Source organism: Dermacentor variabilis, chromosome 9 (genome assembly GCF_050947875.1).
Source record: "Dermacentor variabilis isolate Ectoservices chromosome 9, ASM5094787v1, whole genome shotgun sequence".
Taxonomy (NCBI): domain Eukaryota; kingdom Metazoa; phylum Arthropoda; class Arachnida; order Ixodida; family Ixodidae; genus Dermacentor; species Dermacentor variabilis.
This window is the reverse complement of record NC_134576.1, coordinates 32,414,610-32,430,857: the sequence shown is the minus strand read 5'-3', so window position 1 is coordinate 32,430,857 and position 16,248 is coordinate 32,414,610. Positions and strand designations below refer to the sequence as shown.

The window sequence follows — 16,248 nt, the reverse complement described above, 5'->3', positions numbered from 1 at the left end:
TGAACGGGGTTCCACTGTACAGCAAAGCTCTTCTTTCAACTATAGTCGCTGGCCAATTTTTTGTAAACAGGCAGGGCTGCAAAAATGTCCATTTAAAACTGCAAAAATGGCAGTTGTAAAAGCGAATTGCCGTTTCGTAAAAGAAATTTTGTTAGTTCTTAGAATGCCACCACAATGGAAAACTTCTTTACAGACTTTTGCTCAGTGTTGTGCATAAGTAAAATAATATCTATACAGTAGAACTCCGCTGTTACGTTCCTCACTGCTGCGTTTTCCTGACTGCTATGTCGTTTTCGTCCGGTCCCGGCATAGCTTCCATAGGATCCAATGTATAAGGAACCCCGCTGTTACGTAGCAGCTGTGAAAACATTCCCGCATGATACGTCGCAACTTAGCATCCCGAACCCGCCTGGGTACAGTGTTCTAGAAGGAGGTAGTGCACTCACATGGTGGCGGCGCTTGATGCACTTCGTGTCGCCGCCGACAGGTGGCGCGGTTCGCAGCGTCACCTGAAACTCACTGCCATGTCGGAGTAGAACGGGTACCGCGCATTGCTGCAGTTCCCGAAAGAAATGCAACACTCACGATGTGCAATGCGCGATACTTGTTCTGGTGCGTCTTATCAGTGTACAGAGAAAATAATTACCGCCGCTGTGGCTGATCTACGGAGCGTAGGCGATGTCTTGTACCGAAAGCGCGGATGAACGCGCCTGGCTATTAACGCATATACAGGGCGCGAAGCAACGGACGATCCTCTTTTATTTCCTGCTATTAAAATGTGCAATGTGGTTTCGCTAATGCAGCAGTCATATTGGACAGAATTTTAGCATTGCCTTTTTTTTTTCGTAATCGCTGGCCTGCAGCGGGAATGCGCGCTACAAAGTAAAATTTTTTCCACGACACTTAACATTAGATAATCGCTTTTTCAAGTGTTAAGCTCATGATTTATATGCATGACATCGTTCGCACTGTTAACACGACACAGCATATAGAAAGGAAATACAAAATCCAGGTACATTTATGCAATGTTTATTTACAAAGAAACGAGGAAGGAATGTGAACCAGAAAAATCAGGCTCAAGAAGGCTGAATGTTTATAAGTGGAGATGTTTACAAATTGATATAAACATGCACCTGCAGACTCGCCTCAGGAAGTTTTCGCGATCTTCCTGTGCATGACTGTTTTTCTTCTCTCGTGTTTTTCCGAGTTAATGCCCTTTGTAAAAAAAATGGAACTGCGTTGTAATATAAAAGCTTATTACATTCTTGGTGAGTTCGGCTGAATGCTCACTGCAACCAATTTTGTGCGAGCACTTTGCTTTCACCAGACTAAGCACATCCAAGATGCTATCAGCATGTAGTTGTTTTTTGCTGAAGCATTCAGTAAACATGTCTTCAAGCATTTTTACAAACGAAAAAAGTGTTCCACGTGGGTAGAGAAGCCCGCCTCTATCCCTGTGCAGTGTCAACGCAGCAAGCCCAGGATTCTCATCTTCGGACGACACGGTTAGCGCATTCATGCAGTCCTGGCAGTTGGTTTTCATTACGCACTTTCGTGCGACATATCCAGACACATAGTAAGTTATCCGAGAGTCGCTCCTCTCTATGTGCTGGTCGTGATCGACCGAAGACAACACTACTTCGGCGCCTGGTAAATTCCCCGAAACAATGAGAGCATCTACCTGGTCCCACAAGTTGTTGCTGGGAGAGCAACTTGCGCTGCTCTGCTGTGTGTTTAGCAAGGCAGCTACCGCACATAGATCCGCATTACCATATCTCACGGTTTTCACTAAACTGTAAAAAGACATGCAGTTCACCGTAATGAGAAATTGGGTGAACAAAGACGCCTTTGGTGCATCCTTCGCACGACTGTATCCAGTCCGGCACCCGGGCGCGAAACAGTAATTTCGACGGCGGCCAGGCATTCTCACGCACACATACTGCACATTGAGCCAAGCACCAAGCACAGCACAGGCACAGAGAGATATTGCCATGCATACAACGCCGGTGGTATTTGCAGTCGAGCGCCGACAACGCCGAACCAAGCGAGCTGTACCGAGCGCACCACCGCAACCGCAACACGAGGCAAGAGAAGTTTTTCAGGTGAAACATGCGTCAGCGCCCCTGGCGGGCATGCGGGAAGTCGACGCTGAGTGCGCCGCGGCGGAGCGGCGCAGGGATACGACAGTGAGCCCACTGCCCCCTTCTAGAACACTGTACGCCTGGGCTAAAGTAGGCAACGCGCTCCAACCGCCATTTTGGCTTTTGACGAATTTTGGCTGGGCTTGGCTATGGAACTGGCTGCAAGAAGCCACATGCCAGTTCGAGAGGCCGCCACTAGGTGGCCATTCGTGAAAAAGGCTCTTACTATCATCACTGTGATTACGGTCCCCGCATGGTTGTTGGACGGGTCGACTCACGGAGGAAGGAAACTCAGGAGAGGCCCTGACGTCACTCTTTGGGAAGCTAAAGTGAAGCTGGAAGTTGGCGTTGCTCGTGGCGTTGCTCCGCCTATCGGGCCAGCTCTCCTCTCTTGTTTACATTTCTCGCGAAACCACACCGCGCTGCATGCAACCAGGCTGCTCGGACGCGGGCGCTCCGCAGCAATACTAAACAATCGTTAGCATGATTACGCCAAAGAGGGCAAAATTTCCCGCGGATATTCCTTCGTCCATTGCCATTGCCGTGGCGCGGTGACGACGAGAAGCACTAGCCGCATGATGCCGGGGAGTTGCCAAATCCTAGCTTTGGAGAAGCCGTCGCGGCTGTGGACCTCCTCCGCATGTACGTCGCACCTCACAGCGACGCTGACAGCAATGCAGCCTTCCAGGCTATTGAGAAACGTGGTGATTTCTAGCGAGCGAAAGAAACGACAAGCCACCATTCTGGACTTTTTTAAGTCTTAGGCACACTCTGTGGAAATAAATTCTCTATAGTTGACGCTGCACTTTTTTCATTCATTCGGAGCTTTTCTCACTGTTGCGTTTTCCCGGCTGTTACGTTTTTTTTCCCCGGTCCGGTGAAAAATGTATGAACGGGGTTCCACTGTAGTTGAAATCTTCTGATGGTCGAGGTTACGGGTGTGTTTTGTATTCTCCCAACATGCAGCCCTGTGTGCTCTGCACACAGGGCTGCACGTTCAGACTTTGACCGATCTGTGAATCTGAGTGAGCCTGGCTGAGTGAAATTTTGGTGGGAATCAGTCCGAGCTAGCCGTAAGCTAAAGATATATTTTGTGAGTGAGTCCGAGTTAGTTTATTTCGCTGACCTAAGGAAAAAACATCGCTAAAGTCACGGTGGTGGGGACAATAAAAATAATAAAAAATATGCAGATCCCATGCACTGTGGGAATTGATGTAAGTGAAACTTTGACTGCTGTTTGCGTTCATTAACATTATTTGGCGGTGATATACTGATGGCATATGACAGTTGTGACGGGATGTGAAATGTTACCTTGCCTGCTTCACTCGAGCGGCACTAAGTGCACACTTCGGCGCCATTCTGGGTTGTAGGGTTGTAGCTCACAAAACTGCCTCATTTCTCTCTCTCTCTCTCTAATGTTCTCCCCACCTCCTCCCTCTACCGTCATCGCGGGTGAGCATGGAGGTGAGCGCAGCAGCTCCTGCACAGCATTTGATAGGGGTCACGCCTAGTTACGGCGTCCAGAGGGTGTTGTGCAGATGCGATGTGGCGTAAATCTTGACACAAGCTTCTCTGGTCATCTTTCCTTTGTGCCACACTCCTGTTATGTACTAACGCAATAGCGTTAAGGGCCCCGTGTTGCAGAAAATACGGTGTCGACGCTGCAGGCGTCGCAATAATCATTCTGAACCACAACCATGCAGGCCCTCCACGTGGTGCATACATTGTCTTAAGTTCTTTACACCATCATTCATGTTGTCATCCGGCTCTGCACCACACCGCGCCTCCCAACCCCCCCCCCCCCCCCTCCTCTCCCGAACGCGTGCCACCAGTTTTACGTCCGTCCCTTTGCAGCACCAGCAATGCAAGTTGGCACACCTTAGTCCAGACTCATGGTGCCAAGCCTCAAACCTCCCTGCCTTCTTGTATTGCCTCCGCTTTGCGTTTTGCTCCTATTCGTGCCATGCAGAACGCGGGAGGCAGGTTTGGAAGGGAAGGGTGGGAAGGCTTGCTGTGAAGCTCAATATACTCCGGCACATGCGAGTAGTGTATGCTGTGTGAGTGTTTCCTTTGACTTTTGTGGCCAAGGGCAGAGAAGGCTATATGCAGAAAAAGCTTGTTAATTCGCATTCCGCAGGGATGCTATAAAAATTTGAATTATACAGAATTCGTACTAATGAAAGTCAGAGAAAAAAATAGCTCAGTTAAGGTGCGTATATAGTCCGACGTGGCATGAACACGCACGCGCTACGTCGCGTTGGCGTGAACAATGTCTATACTTCGAATCACTGGCGCAGCCAACGTAACCGGATGCGGCCAACGTGGTCCGACATGCCCGACATCCATCCATGCGTTCGTCACGCTGACTGGCGTGGAGAAAAACAATTTTCACAGTTTCGCCTGAAAAGTGAAGCATTGATTGCGACAGCAAATTGATAGATAGCTATACTAAGTAAAGATAGTTTTATCAGCTGTATAAAGTTGTAAACATTCGCTTACTAACTAAATTAACAAGCACGGTGTCACATGCGCACAGGTAAGCATGAACACATCTCGCTCGATGACTACGGAAACTCACTAAAGAACACGAGTGAGGAAACGTGGCAATAGCAACAAGCAAATTGACCTTCATACAGCTTTCACTTCAGTGCGAACAAAACGTAGAAAGCTAGTCACATATGAACCTACTGACACTAAGCGCACTATGCAAACATCGGAGATCGCTTTGAAGATGAGGCCCATGCGGGTGCGCATTTTGGCCATGTCGCAGATCGCTTTCAATATACGGCGCCCGCATGGCTGTGCCCTAAGCAGCAGCCACTAGAAAAGAATGTCCCCCCTCCCTCCCTCCCTCCCTCGTTTTACCCCCGTGCCTCACTCGCGCATGCGAGATTGAGCCAAGTTTGCAGGCTCACCCTCTCACACTTTTCTCGTACACAAAAAACGTGGCATACTGCGATGGTGTTATCGTCCTTGCTGCTGATGGAAAAAGCAAAGCTGTGTGGCCTGTACTGGATGGGGACAGTGCTGTACTAGCACTCTCCCAATCTACAATGGTGCGGAGTTCGAATTATCGGTGTCAGTGCTTATTTCAGTGTGAATTAGCGGGATGTGTTACATATTGCGTTCAGTGCATTGTTGGAGCGACCGCAGCGGCTACTTCGAATTATCTGAAATTTCAAATTAACGAGTTGTGAATTAACAAGCTTTTACTGTAGACGCTATGGTGCTGTGGGATACAGTATTGAAAGAAGTAAGCGATATCAAAGGAGTGCGAGTTTCTAGAGTTTTGGTGTTTGGTCAGCTGAGCTATCATTCCCGTTCAGTGCTTGTTCGATTCCTTCCTTAATTTGTCTCGAATGAACGTAGTACCATAGGCACTTTTGCTTTCGAGCAAATGCAGTGATAGCTGGCATTCAGTGCAACTGACTGACATCACCACATTGCTCGTTTTCTGGTCTGGCAGTGAAATTTCTACAATTAGTGGTACTCCTGTTGCTTCTGCAGAGCAACTGGATTTTCCTAATGGTCAGTGGCCAGCTCAACCTTCGAGAGCAACGAGGTGAGCTGGAGTGAGCAGCAGTGCTCTTGTGAATCGTACTTCAGTTGAATGTTGGCCATGTGGCTTTCCTGTGGACAGTTCAGTACCGCGAAGCACAGAAAAAAACAACTATATTAGGGAGCATGACTAATCTCCTCAAGCTCTGCTACTTTCTCTCCGGAGCCTATTTGCACAGCGATTCTTGAGGACTAGGCCTTTTCGGGTTGCCGGGTCTTTTCGAGACACTTTTTGGAACATTGTAACTCTTAGTGGTGCCCTCTTCACAATCGATCCTCATCACATGCTCTACGGTCTATTCTTTTTGAACACTCTGCTCGCGCTCAGCAGCTAGAAATGAACACTTGCACATCACTTGTGAGGGCCTATTTCCCATAAGCCTTTCCTTTATATTTTTGTGATTAGGCTTCAGGATTGTCACAAGACGCTCCCTCCTGGTCCTTTTTGTTCCTTGGTGTTTCACGGTCGTGTTCAGCTCGGTTGACAACAAATATGGATGTTAGTAGTGTAGTGTCACTGCTGGAGCTGTACATCTGCACTTATGGCATGTAGTATCAGCCAAAAATACTGTTCGCTTTGTGAACAGAGCAGACTTGCAAAAGCCAGCATTTACTGTAAAAACCCGCATATAGTACGAGGTGAAATTTTTGGAATGCATAATGGAAAAAAATGTTTTATCCGTGTATAATACGAGTTAGGAAAACTCGAGGAAGACATTTTCTTAAATTGCACTCCGGACTTCAATCGCTGTCTTCCTCAGCTGCGCTCTCTTCAGATAGTTCCTTGTCGGACATGTCTTCCCAGAGGTACTCATCCTCTGTGCCATTGAGCACGTTCAAGCTGCTGCACATCTTGAATGCGCGGCGCACGAGGTCCTCTGGTATGCTGGCCCATGCGTCCACAATCCACTTGCATAGCGTGGCTGGTGAAGCCCGCTTCAGCCGCCCGATCGGCATCACTGCAGGCTCACTTGAGTGCATCCAATCTGCGTAACACCGCTTGACCGCGTCCTTGAACGGCTTGTCCCCCAAACATCTAAAGGCTGCAGCTGCGACATCCCACCCGGGATAACGACGAGTTCAGTGCTGGATTCACGCAACAGCGTCTTCATTGAGTCGGCCAAATGGCAACAAAATGCGTCCAGCATGAGGATGGACGAGAACGACAACAATGCGCCGGGCCGCCTACACCAGACTGACTTTATACAGTCGAGCACAAGTTTCTCATTCATCCAGCCTTTCTCATGGCATCTCACGACCACATTTTTTGGCAGCTCCTCACCTTTAGGCACTGTCTTATGCTTGAAGGCAACATAAAGCGAGAGCTTGTGTCCGTCTGCCAGGCACGACATCACAGTAACTCGCGTTTTCTCGTTGCCAGTGGATCGGACATAAACTTGTTTAGAGCCCTTTTTGTGCACGGTGAGGGGCGATGGCATGTCCCGATAAACCGGCATTTGGTCCGCATTGCCGATTTGCCTTAGCTGGAAGTTCTTGGACTTGCACAGCGAAATAATGTGGTGCTAGAAAGCCACAAGCAGATCTTCGAACAATTTGGGCAGCTTTTGCAAAATCGAACTTCGGCGGCATAAGTAAAATCCAGCACGGCATATGTAGCAATAAATCCAGTGCTTGCTCGCTTTGAAGGCGGAGCTCGGTAGCCCTTTTTCTCTTGCAAGCTCGTTAGCTTTTGCCTGCATAAGCTCCATGCTCACAGCTAGATGCGTGGCTTGATGTTGGCATACGAACTCCGTCAGGGCAAGTTCGATTTCTGGGAATGTCCCACTCTTCGGGCCGTGAATACTTTCCTCATTGACGCCAAACTGCCTCCTGGCCACACTGTTGCCGATGTCCTGTGTGGCTAAAATAGCCTTTCTCTTGAAAGCAACTGAGTACTGTTTTTGTGGTCCAGGCATCTTGGTCCTTCAATGTGGAATAAAATAGATGCACTTTGGAAGCGTGGTTTGTAGGTGTGCTGCTAGGGTGCGCACTCAACAATAAAGAAACGATGCTGTAGTCTCGCAGCAAGAATGAGGCCAAGCCGCAGCCACACAGCAATACAGTCAACGACCGATTTTTCGGACCCTCTAGGGGATGTAAAAACGTCCGAAAATTCAGGCAGTCCGAAAAAATGAATACATGCAAAAAACTGACTTTTTTTCTTTTTTTCTCGGATCTAGAGGTAAAGGGCGAAGTACCAGGCTTCCGAAACCCGGAGTGAAGTGGCTATAAAAAGAGGCGTTCAAAAACTCTGTATATAGCCGACTGCCGGTTTATTATGTAGTGCATGTGCATCGTCGGGCAGCCGGTGTTATTGCTGCAGTGGCTTGAAGAACTTGATTGTTGTTTGGACGGCGTTCCGGTTGCATGCGTTCATATTCGCCTCGATCTGAGCAAGGGTCGCGTCAGCACTGTACACCGATGAAAGAGTCAACAGTGCTCGCATCAACTCGGCGCAGGCATTGGCTCCTCATTTTCAACATCGGTGTCTTCTGAATCCCCCACAACCTGACGGACTATTTCCTCGTCAGTCAGTTCTGCGCAGAAGTCGAGCTCATTGTCAGCGTCAACAAACTGTTCAAAAGTTATTTCCGCGGGTATGGAAACCCCTGCAGAGCGGAGCCGATGCCAAACTCCTTGCTCACGTCAGCCACCTGTCGGCCGCTCACGACTTGCTTAATAATGGCGGCTTTCTTCTCCATCGTTAACCGACGGTGCTGCTTTCCGCGCTTCGATGCCATCGGCGAGGACGAAGATGGAGTGGGGGCCATCGAAGGCAAGCAAAATCCTCAAGTTGCAAACAGTGGAGTTCGCTGACGAGCATCGAAGCACCTAGGATTAGCGTCGCAGAACACACTTGACACAACAGCACAACCACACACCACGCTAGCCAAAACGTGGCTAGCCACCATAACGTGGCCTGCACAAACAAACGAAATGGCGCCGCTCCGGAAACTCCGCCGGAGGCGGAAGTGCGGCAATAACATAGCCAGCGTGGCCAGACCAAATCGGTGTGTGACAGCTGGATTCGGCTAGTTGTGGTTCAAAGCGGTGATATGCTTCGGCTGCAACTCGATTTCCTTCGCAAGGGTGCTGCGCGAGGAGCCAAAGGACCTTCCATTGCGTCAAAAAGTCCGGAAAATTGGACGGCGGGGGGGTTCGAGCATCCGAAACTTCAGATGTCCTTATACATTGATTCTATGGGACTCGTGGCGGTGCCGCGAAGACGTCCGAAATATCGGGCATGTCCGAAAATTTGGGCGTCCGAAAATTCAATCGTTGACTGTAATGAAGTCAAGCCATAGCCACGCAGTAATAACGAAACCGAAACTTCTAGCCCAAATTTCTGACTAAAATTTTTGTTCGGATCCGCATATAGTACAAGGCAAAAATTTTTGGATGCTAATAATAGGGAAAAACTCGTATTATACGCGGGTTTTTACAGTGGCGCAATGTCTGACAACACAAAAAAGCAAAACAGTGATTCGTACCTTTGATATTGTGAATCATAGTTAAAAATTCGCATTAATTAAAGTGAAGTTTTCTTTGTGCACAATTTTAGCAGCATCTACTTTTGTTTATCAGGTCGGCATTTGTACTGCTGAGTTCCAGAAAGAAAAGACCCAGTGCTACTCTGAGCAGCAAAAAACGCAAGCATGGGCTGCATGCGTGCAGAAACACACATATAAGCATTTCCATGTTTTTTTAAACATCCCTTTAGCACATTTTAACCTTAGGCGAAATACTTTCAGCACTGCTAAAATTGTGTGAAAATCGTGTAAGGACCACACTATTTTTCCAGATTCTAGGGTCTATTTCCAGGGCGTGGCCCACACTCGGTGCGAAATTTTTTTTTTTTTTTTAAGTGAAAACAACGCACCATTTAGCATATGAAGGACATGCCTTGCTAGATTTTGTCATCTATGCTCAGTCATCATCACTCGCCAATTCCTCCGACTCCAAACTTGTGCTGTGCTCCAGTGCATGGTCATCCCAAAAGAAGTCTTCGGCACTGTCCAAGTTGTTCAAAATTTCGCTTCCCTTGAAACTTTAGGAGGCAATGTCTGTTGACACTTCCACAAGGACAGGATCCAGCCAAGCACAGTCACGAGCAGCGGCCTTTTGAGCCTCCCAGTCGGGGTCAGCTTGCAGCTGCCACATGCTATCCAATTCGAGTACTGCATTCGGAACTCAACCTTAATAGGCCAGTTTATGCTGATGTCCATTGGTTGCAACTTACCTGTGAGTCCGCTCAACATAACAGCCATCCCTGCGAATACAGTGCAGCTCGTCTTTAACATTATTATCTGCAAATTACTGCGGAAGCTGTCCGAGACAAGAATAGACCTGGCCGGTTCTGCCAAACGCCAGTCAAGAACAAGTTCATCATCCATCCAGCCCTTTTCTTGGGCTCGAACTTTGATTCCCCTGGGGAGGGGGGGGGGAATTCACTGATGATTGCGTTGCTCCCTAATGTGAAATTCGAGCGCAGCTTTATAGGTGCTTTCGTTTCGGAATATATTGGCTGGTGCAGACAATCTGTCTCATGCAGCATGTTGCAAACGGAGTGAAGTGTGGCGCAACTGCCCCGCTAATCTGGAGATTGTGAGAGCCAGTGCGTGGGTGACACATAGACGTGATTCTCAGCAGCCGCCGCCACCAGACCTCCCAGACTACGCGCGCTACTCTGGCGCCGTCTCGTAGCCATCGTTGCCACACTACGCTTTTCTTCTCACGCTTTCGCCGTATCCTCCTCCGCCTTTCCTCTGCACTCTCCTCCGCTTTCCTCCTCATGCCTTTCATCCCCTGCAGCACTCCGTGTTCATTTTCATCTTTTGCTGTGCTCGTTTGCTTGGTTACATAACTGCTTGCCGTAGGAGGGGGCGCCTAAGAGCTGTGCTCTAAAGGACGCAAATGGCATATGAAAAGCCAGACAGTGAACAATGCACGCATGTATTCACCTGCAGTAAGCAGCTAAATGACACACCATTGACAGCCTCAAAAGCCGGAACTGGTGTTGCTGATGCGGATAGCCAATATGGACATAACTGCGAGTCGGCCTAGTTGGAACAGATTCATTTTTTAAAACTTTTTGTGTGCAAACAATATGGACAGTGTAACAGTGTAATTAACAATGTAATTACCGTAAAAACCGGACTATAGGTCGGACGGGAATGTAGGTCGATCCGCCAACTAACGAATTCTAAAAATGAAAAAAATCTTTTTCAATGGCGAAAATACCGAAAAACACCCTTACCTTGAAACAAATGTGACTCATGCACAATTGTTACAGTATTTATTTAAATGCTGCTCGCATGTGGACCTGGCCAAGTTTTTAACAGTATCGCTCGACCATTGACCCACGTGCTTGTCAGCACCTTATTTTAGGGGGGACGCGGCTTTCGCATCACGAAATAGGACTGAAAAACCGATTTTTCGAAAATCACATTTTCAGTTTTTATAACCCTTTCTCTACCTGATTCCAATATGTCTTCCCTGAAAACCGCTTAGAAGTGCTTTAAAAAAATTTTTGTATCAGCCACGGCGACGAGAAGTTTTGTGGAAATCTCAAAAAGACGGTGTTTTTCAAGCCACGATACCTCCGTAACGGCGCAACCGAGCACCGCCATCTTGTTCGCAACAGAAAGAGTATTTCTTAAGCTTCAAATCTGCCGCCTTCCCGGCCTCCCCTGAGCGAGAACAAACGCAGAAAAAGCTAAAGTTTCGAGGTCTCACGGAGGTTCCTGATTGGCGGCGCGCGCTATGTGACAGCGGCGCGCGGCCCCGTTGGTCTCCGGAGCGGTTGCCCCTAGCAACGGCGGGCGAAGTGCCGCGTGTTGTCTGCTCTTCCCGCAGCCACGTTCTCCATCGGCCGTATCACGAGCCTCTCCATAGTTTCGGTAGCGGCTCCGAAGCTCCGTGGCGTGGTTTCGCGTTGGATGTCAGCTGTGATCATGGATCGGCGATGGCACAAGAAGAAATACAAAACTTTGCATCAATTTGACAGCTGCAAGTGCAAGTCTCCAATGCCCAAAAGTAAAGCGTCATCAACAGCTTCCAGTGCTGATTCTGCTGATGTTCAGTGCGGCGCGGACATCGTGGGCGTGTGCCCGAAATAGGACTGAAAAACCGATTTTTCGAAAATCACATTTTCAGTTTTTATAACCCTTTCTCTACCTGATTCCAATATGTCTTCCCTGAAAACCGCTTAGAAGTGCTTTAAAAAAATTTTTGTATCAGCCACGGCGACGAGAAGTTTTGTGGAAATCGCAAAAAGACGGTGTTTTTCAAGCCACGATATCTCCGTAACGGCGCAACCGAGCACCGCCATCTTGTTCGCAACAGAAAGAGTATTTCTTAAGCTTCAAATCTGCCGCCTTCCCGGCCTCCCCTGAGCGAGAACAAACACAGAAAAAGCTAAAGTTTCGAGGTCTCACGGAGGTTCCTGATTGGCGGCGCGCGCTATGTGACAGCGGCGCCATGATCCATGATCACAGCTGACATCCAACGCGAAACCACGCCACGGAGCTTCGGAGCCGCTACCGAAACTATGGAGAGGCTCGTGATACGGCCGATGGAGAACGTAGCAGCAGTTCCCTCAATGTATCGATGCCTCGGACCCGCAACCAGCACCTCGCGCGCTGACGTCTCGGACCCGCGACCAAGCACTTCAGGCGCCGACGTCTCGGATCCGCGACTAAGCACTACAGGCGCCGACGTCCCGGATCCGCGACCAAGCACCTCGCGCGCCGACGACTCGGACCCACGACCAAGCACTTCACGCGCCGACGACTTGGACCTGCGGCCAAGCACCTCGCGCGTGGATGAAACGCAGTCGAGATTCGGCAGTACAATTCAGGCTTACTTGGAACTGCACTGCATATCAATAGAAGCTTCTCGTGGGCAAGCTGAGACAATGCAAGCATCACTCGGTTCTGTTTCGGCGACCGAGAGAAAAATGAAGCTCACAGGTGAGAGAGGAAGTTGTGCCGATGTGGAGCTGGCGGATGAGTTTTTGGTTGTGCAGGTCACAGCATTGAATGCTTTGTACAAGAATGCGTTGTGCCAAGAATGCTCTCAGCTGGGACTGACTGTTCATTTGGGAACAAGGCATGGATTGGCTGCATGAATGCTACTGACCTGCAATGCCTGCGGCATTGTTGCAAGTGAATGGTCATCACTTTTGACGTGAATATGCGTGCAATGCAAGCAATTAAAACCACCGGCAGAGGGGCAACTGCACTGACTGACTTTTGGTCAGTAATGAACCTTTCACACCGAGGCTTGCACAATAAGACATTCCAAGGCATCTGAAATCAAAATTCAGGCCTGCTGGTGAGATGGCTGCGGCAAGTCTCTTTTCTGATGCTGTGGCAGCCGTGTGGAAAGTTTACAGCGAAATGGACCTGGCATTCACTATAAATGTGACGGTAGTCTACGACGGGATATGGATGACATGTGGTCATGCATCCCATATTGGTGTGGGCACAATAATTGAATTTTTGACTGCGTTGTGCTCTCGAACAGATGCCATGGATGCACGCTGGGGCCGAAAGAAAACGATACAGGCTACAGTGAATGGAAAGAGAATCACGTGTGCCAAAAGAACACCGATGCAAACTCAAGCCGAATGGAGGTCGAGGCAGCGTTGATCTTGTTCAGAAGGTCAATGGAAAGGAATGACCTCCGCTACACGTCTATTGTTTGTAATGGGGATAGCCATACTTTCCAGGCCCTTTGTGAAGACAAGGCTTATGGCTTCATTACATTCAACAAAGAGGACTGTATCAATCACATGAAAAAGAGGATGGGTACAGCCGTGCGAACACTTGTCTCAAAAAGCAGAAGTAAACCAATTGGAGGGAATGGTGGCCTGACCCAAGACCTAATCAAAAAGCTCACCAATTATTATGGCATGGCTATACGTAACAATAGTGAAGTAGATGATATGCAAAGGGCCATAATGGCAACCTTCTATCATATCACTTCAACAGATAAAGACCCTCATCATGAGCTCTGCCCTCCAGGACCCCTGAGCTGGTGCAGACACTTGGCTGCAGAAGCTGAAGGTAAAGCTCCGCCAGAACACAAGTACAAATTGGCAACACATGTTTCAGCTGCGTTGCTGCCTGTGTATCAACGCCTTTCGGATCCTCAGCTACTCAGCCGTTGCCAAGGCAAGAAGACTTAGAATGCAGCCGAGAGTCTCCACTGTGTCATTTGGTCAATTCTACCAAAAGAGCAAAATGCTTCATTGATCGCAGTGGAGACAGCTGTCAATGAGGCAGTCTACAAGTACAACGCCGGAACGCTTCGTGCATACAGACAGTTTTGTGCCTCACTTGGCTTGAAGCCAGGAAAGCATTCCCTTCAAAGAGCTGCAGAAAAGGATGCCCTACAAGAAAAAAAGGCATCGAAAAAACATCAGATGAAAGGCCACATGCCCAAGAAGCCCCGCTGTGCTAAGGACACCAAGGAATACAATCCTGGTGCATTTTAGAAGAGTGGAGGCAAGGCAAAACTTTGAAGGCCTTTTTCTCAAAACTGTGTTTTTGCCTTTCTGCTCAGTTTGCAGAGCTGATTTCTTTGTTACCGTTTGGCCTATTCTGACTCTGTTTTTTTTTTTTTTTTTTTTGTCTTGTTCCTTGGTCTACAGTGCAGGTCGTGACATTCTTGCTTTTAGGCCTTGATGTTTTATAAATTTATGATGTGGCTAGTCGTTCACCCCGAAAGTGTGCCTAATATGAAGGCAACATTAAAAATGACACTCCAAAAAATCTGTGTTGAAAAAAAAAAAGAAAGCAAGAATGTCACGACCTTCAGCGTGCATTTAGCTATGCAGTTAGTACTTAACAAGCCTTCTATCACGTTTTTTAATTTCCCCAGGCTCTTCACAAAGTTCGAGATTGAAACATTCTGCTGAATCAAATTTAATGAAATGTTCTCAAGGTATCACTCTGAAACTTTTATGGGAGCATCAGGGAGACATTCTAAACATCAAAATCCATGAAGAAGTAAGGAAGTTGATTTTCAAAGCCACGTTCCCCCTTAACAGCGCTGAGCGGCGAAACGATGAGATACGGGCATGTGTACACGTGCGCTTGCTTCTGCTATTTCGCCGCTCCGTGCCGTGATGATAAGGTGCTGACAAACACGCGGGTCGATGGTCGCGCGATACTGTTAAAAATTGGCCGGGTGTACAGTACACAGAAGGGCACGAAGTGCGCAAGCACTACTCCGAATCAGAGCAACGCCTTTGATCAGAGTCGTCCGAACTAGAGTCGGATGACGAGTGCTTCTCGCTGCCCAGTCCAGAGGCGTGCGAGATCTCTACCGCTTTCAAACGGATGCATTCGGCAGTCATAGGCAGCAGCCTTACACGCAGCTCCCGGACGAACTCCGCAACCTTGTCTTCCAGTTGTGTGGTCCGGCCACGAAATGACGTCTTCTGTTGGTTTGCTGCTTCTGTCTCCACCAGTACCGAATGCTCTTTTTGAATACTGCAAATTCGTGCTGTGCCGCGAGGTTGCCGTGGGCGTCCGCGCACTCAATCGCCTTTTTTTGAAGGCAACGGTGAATTGCCGTTGGCTTCCGCTCATTTTGAAACAAAATGTGAGAAAGCAGCCTTTATAACTTTGTGACAATGTAAACACAAATTGGCGGTGCCACAATGTTGCCATGCCGCGCTGCTGCTGGTGGCGATGGCGAGGGCGGCTCTTTACTTCATCTGCCCATTGTTGCAAGACTTCCGTAGTTTTTCCGCGAATGTCCGGTATATAAGACGAGGGTCGACTTTTCGCAATGGTTTTTTGCAAAAAAGTTCAACTTACCTTCCGGTTTTTACGGTAAGTGACAATGTAACAGTGTAATTGCGCAAACATTAAGGGCAGCGTAAGTTCGTGGCGAGAAAGAAGCTGAAGCCACATTCTCTTGTACGATCTGTGGGCTGCGCTTAGAAGCTTGCGCGTGCACGTTTGAGGGCTATTTGCATATGCGTCATTGAAAAGGTGGTTCCAACCCTCTTATGGATTTTTAAATTTGTTTTAATGTTTTATCCAGGAAAAGAGCTTTTACACATGTTTATACGGTATTTGTTTCTTAAAAGGCATAGTGACACACGGAAAATAGAGAACTTTCTCGTTTGTTTAAGCCTCTTGTGTGCACATTTTCCTCACATTTAGTGTTTCTAATCCCTCTGCGTGTGTTATATATCTTGTATGAAGTTCGTTTAATCATTGATATGTTGAATTCACAAGCAAGCCTGATTTTGTGAGTCTGTTGGCCAAGTAGACCTACCTGAGTCTGATTCTCGTGAGTGAGTCTGAGTGAGCCCGAGTAGAGTTTCAGCGAGTCTGAGTCCAGGTAAGCCCGGCTGAGTAAAATTCTGGTGAGTCTCAATAGACCCGGTTGAGTATCATTCTGGAGAGTTTGAGTCCGAGTAAGCCTTAAGCAAAAATGTAATTTGTGAGTGGGTCTGAGTGAGTTCCGTTTATCTTGCCGACCTGTGCTCTTCGACACTGTCATTTTATGCTGTGCTACACAAAATTAG

At 48.1% G+C, this 16,248-nt stretch overlaps 1 protein-coding gene across 2 annotated transcripts in view; it reads left to right on the top strand.

Moving 5' to 3' along the window:
• Pop1 (POP1 ribonuclease P/MRP subunit) overlaps positions 1-16,248 on the top strand; it is a 56,897-nt gene that overhangs the window by 27,670 nt on the left and 12,979 nt on the right. The window lies entirely within an intron of this gene.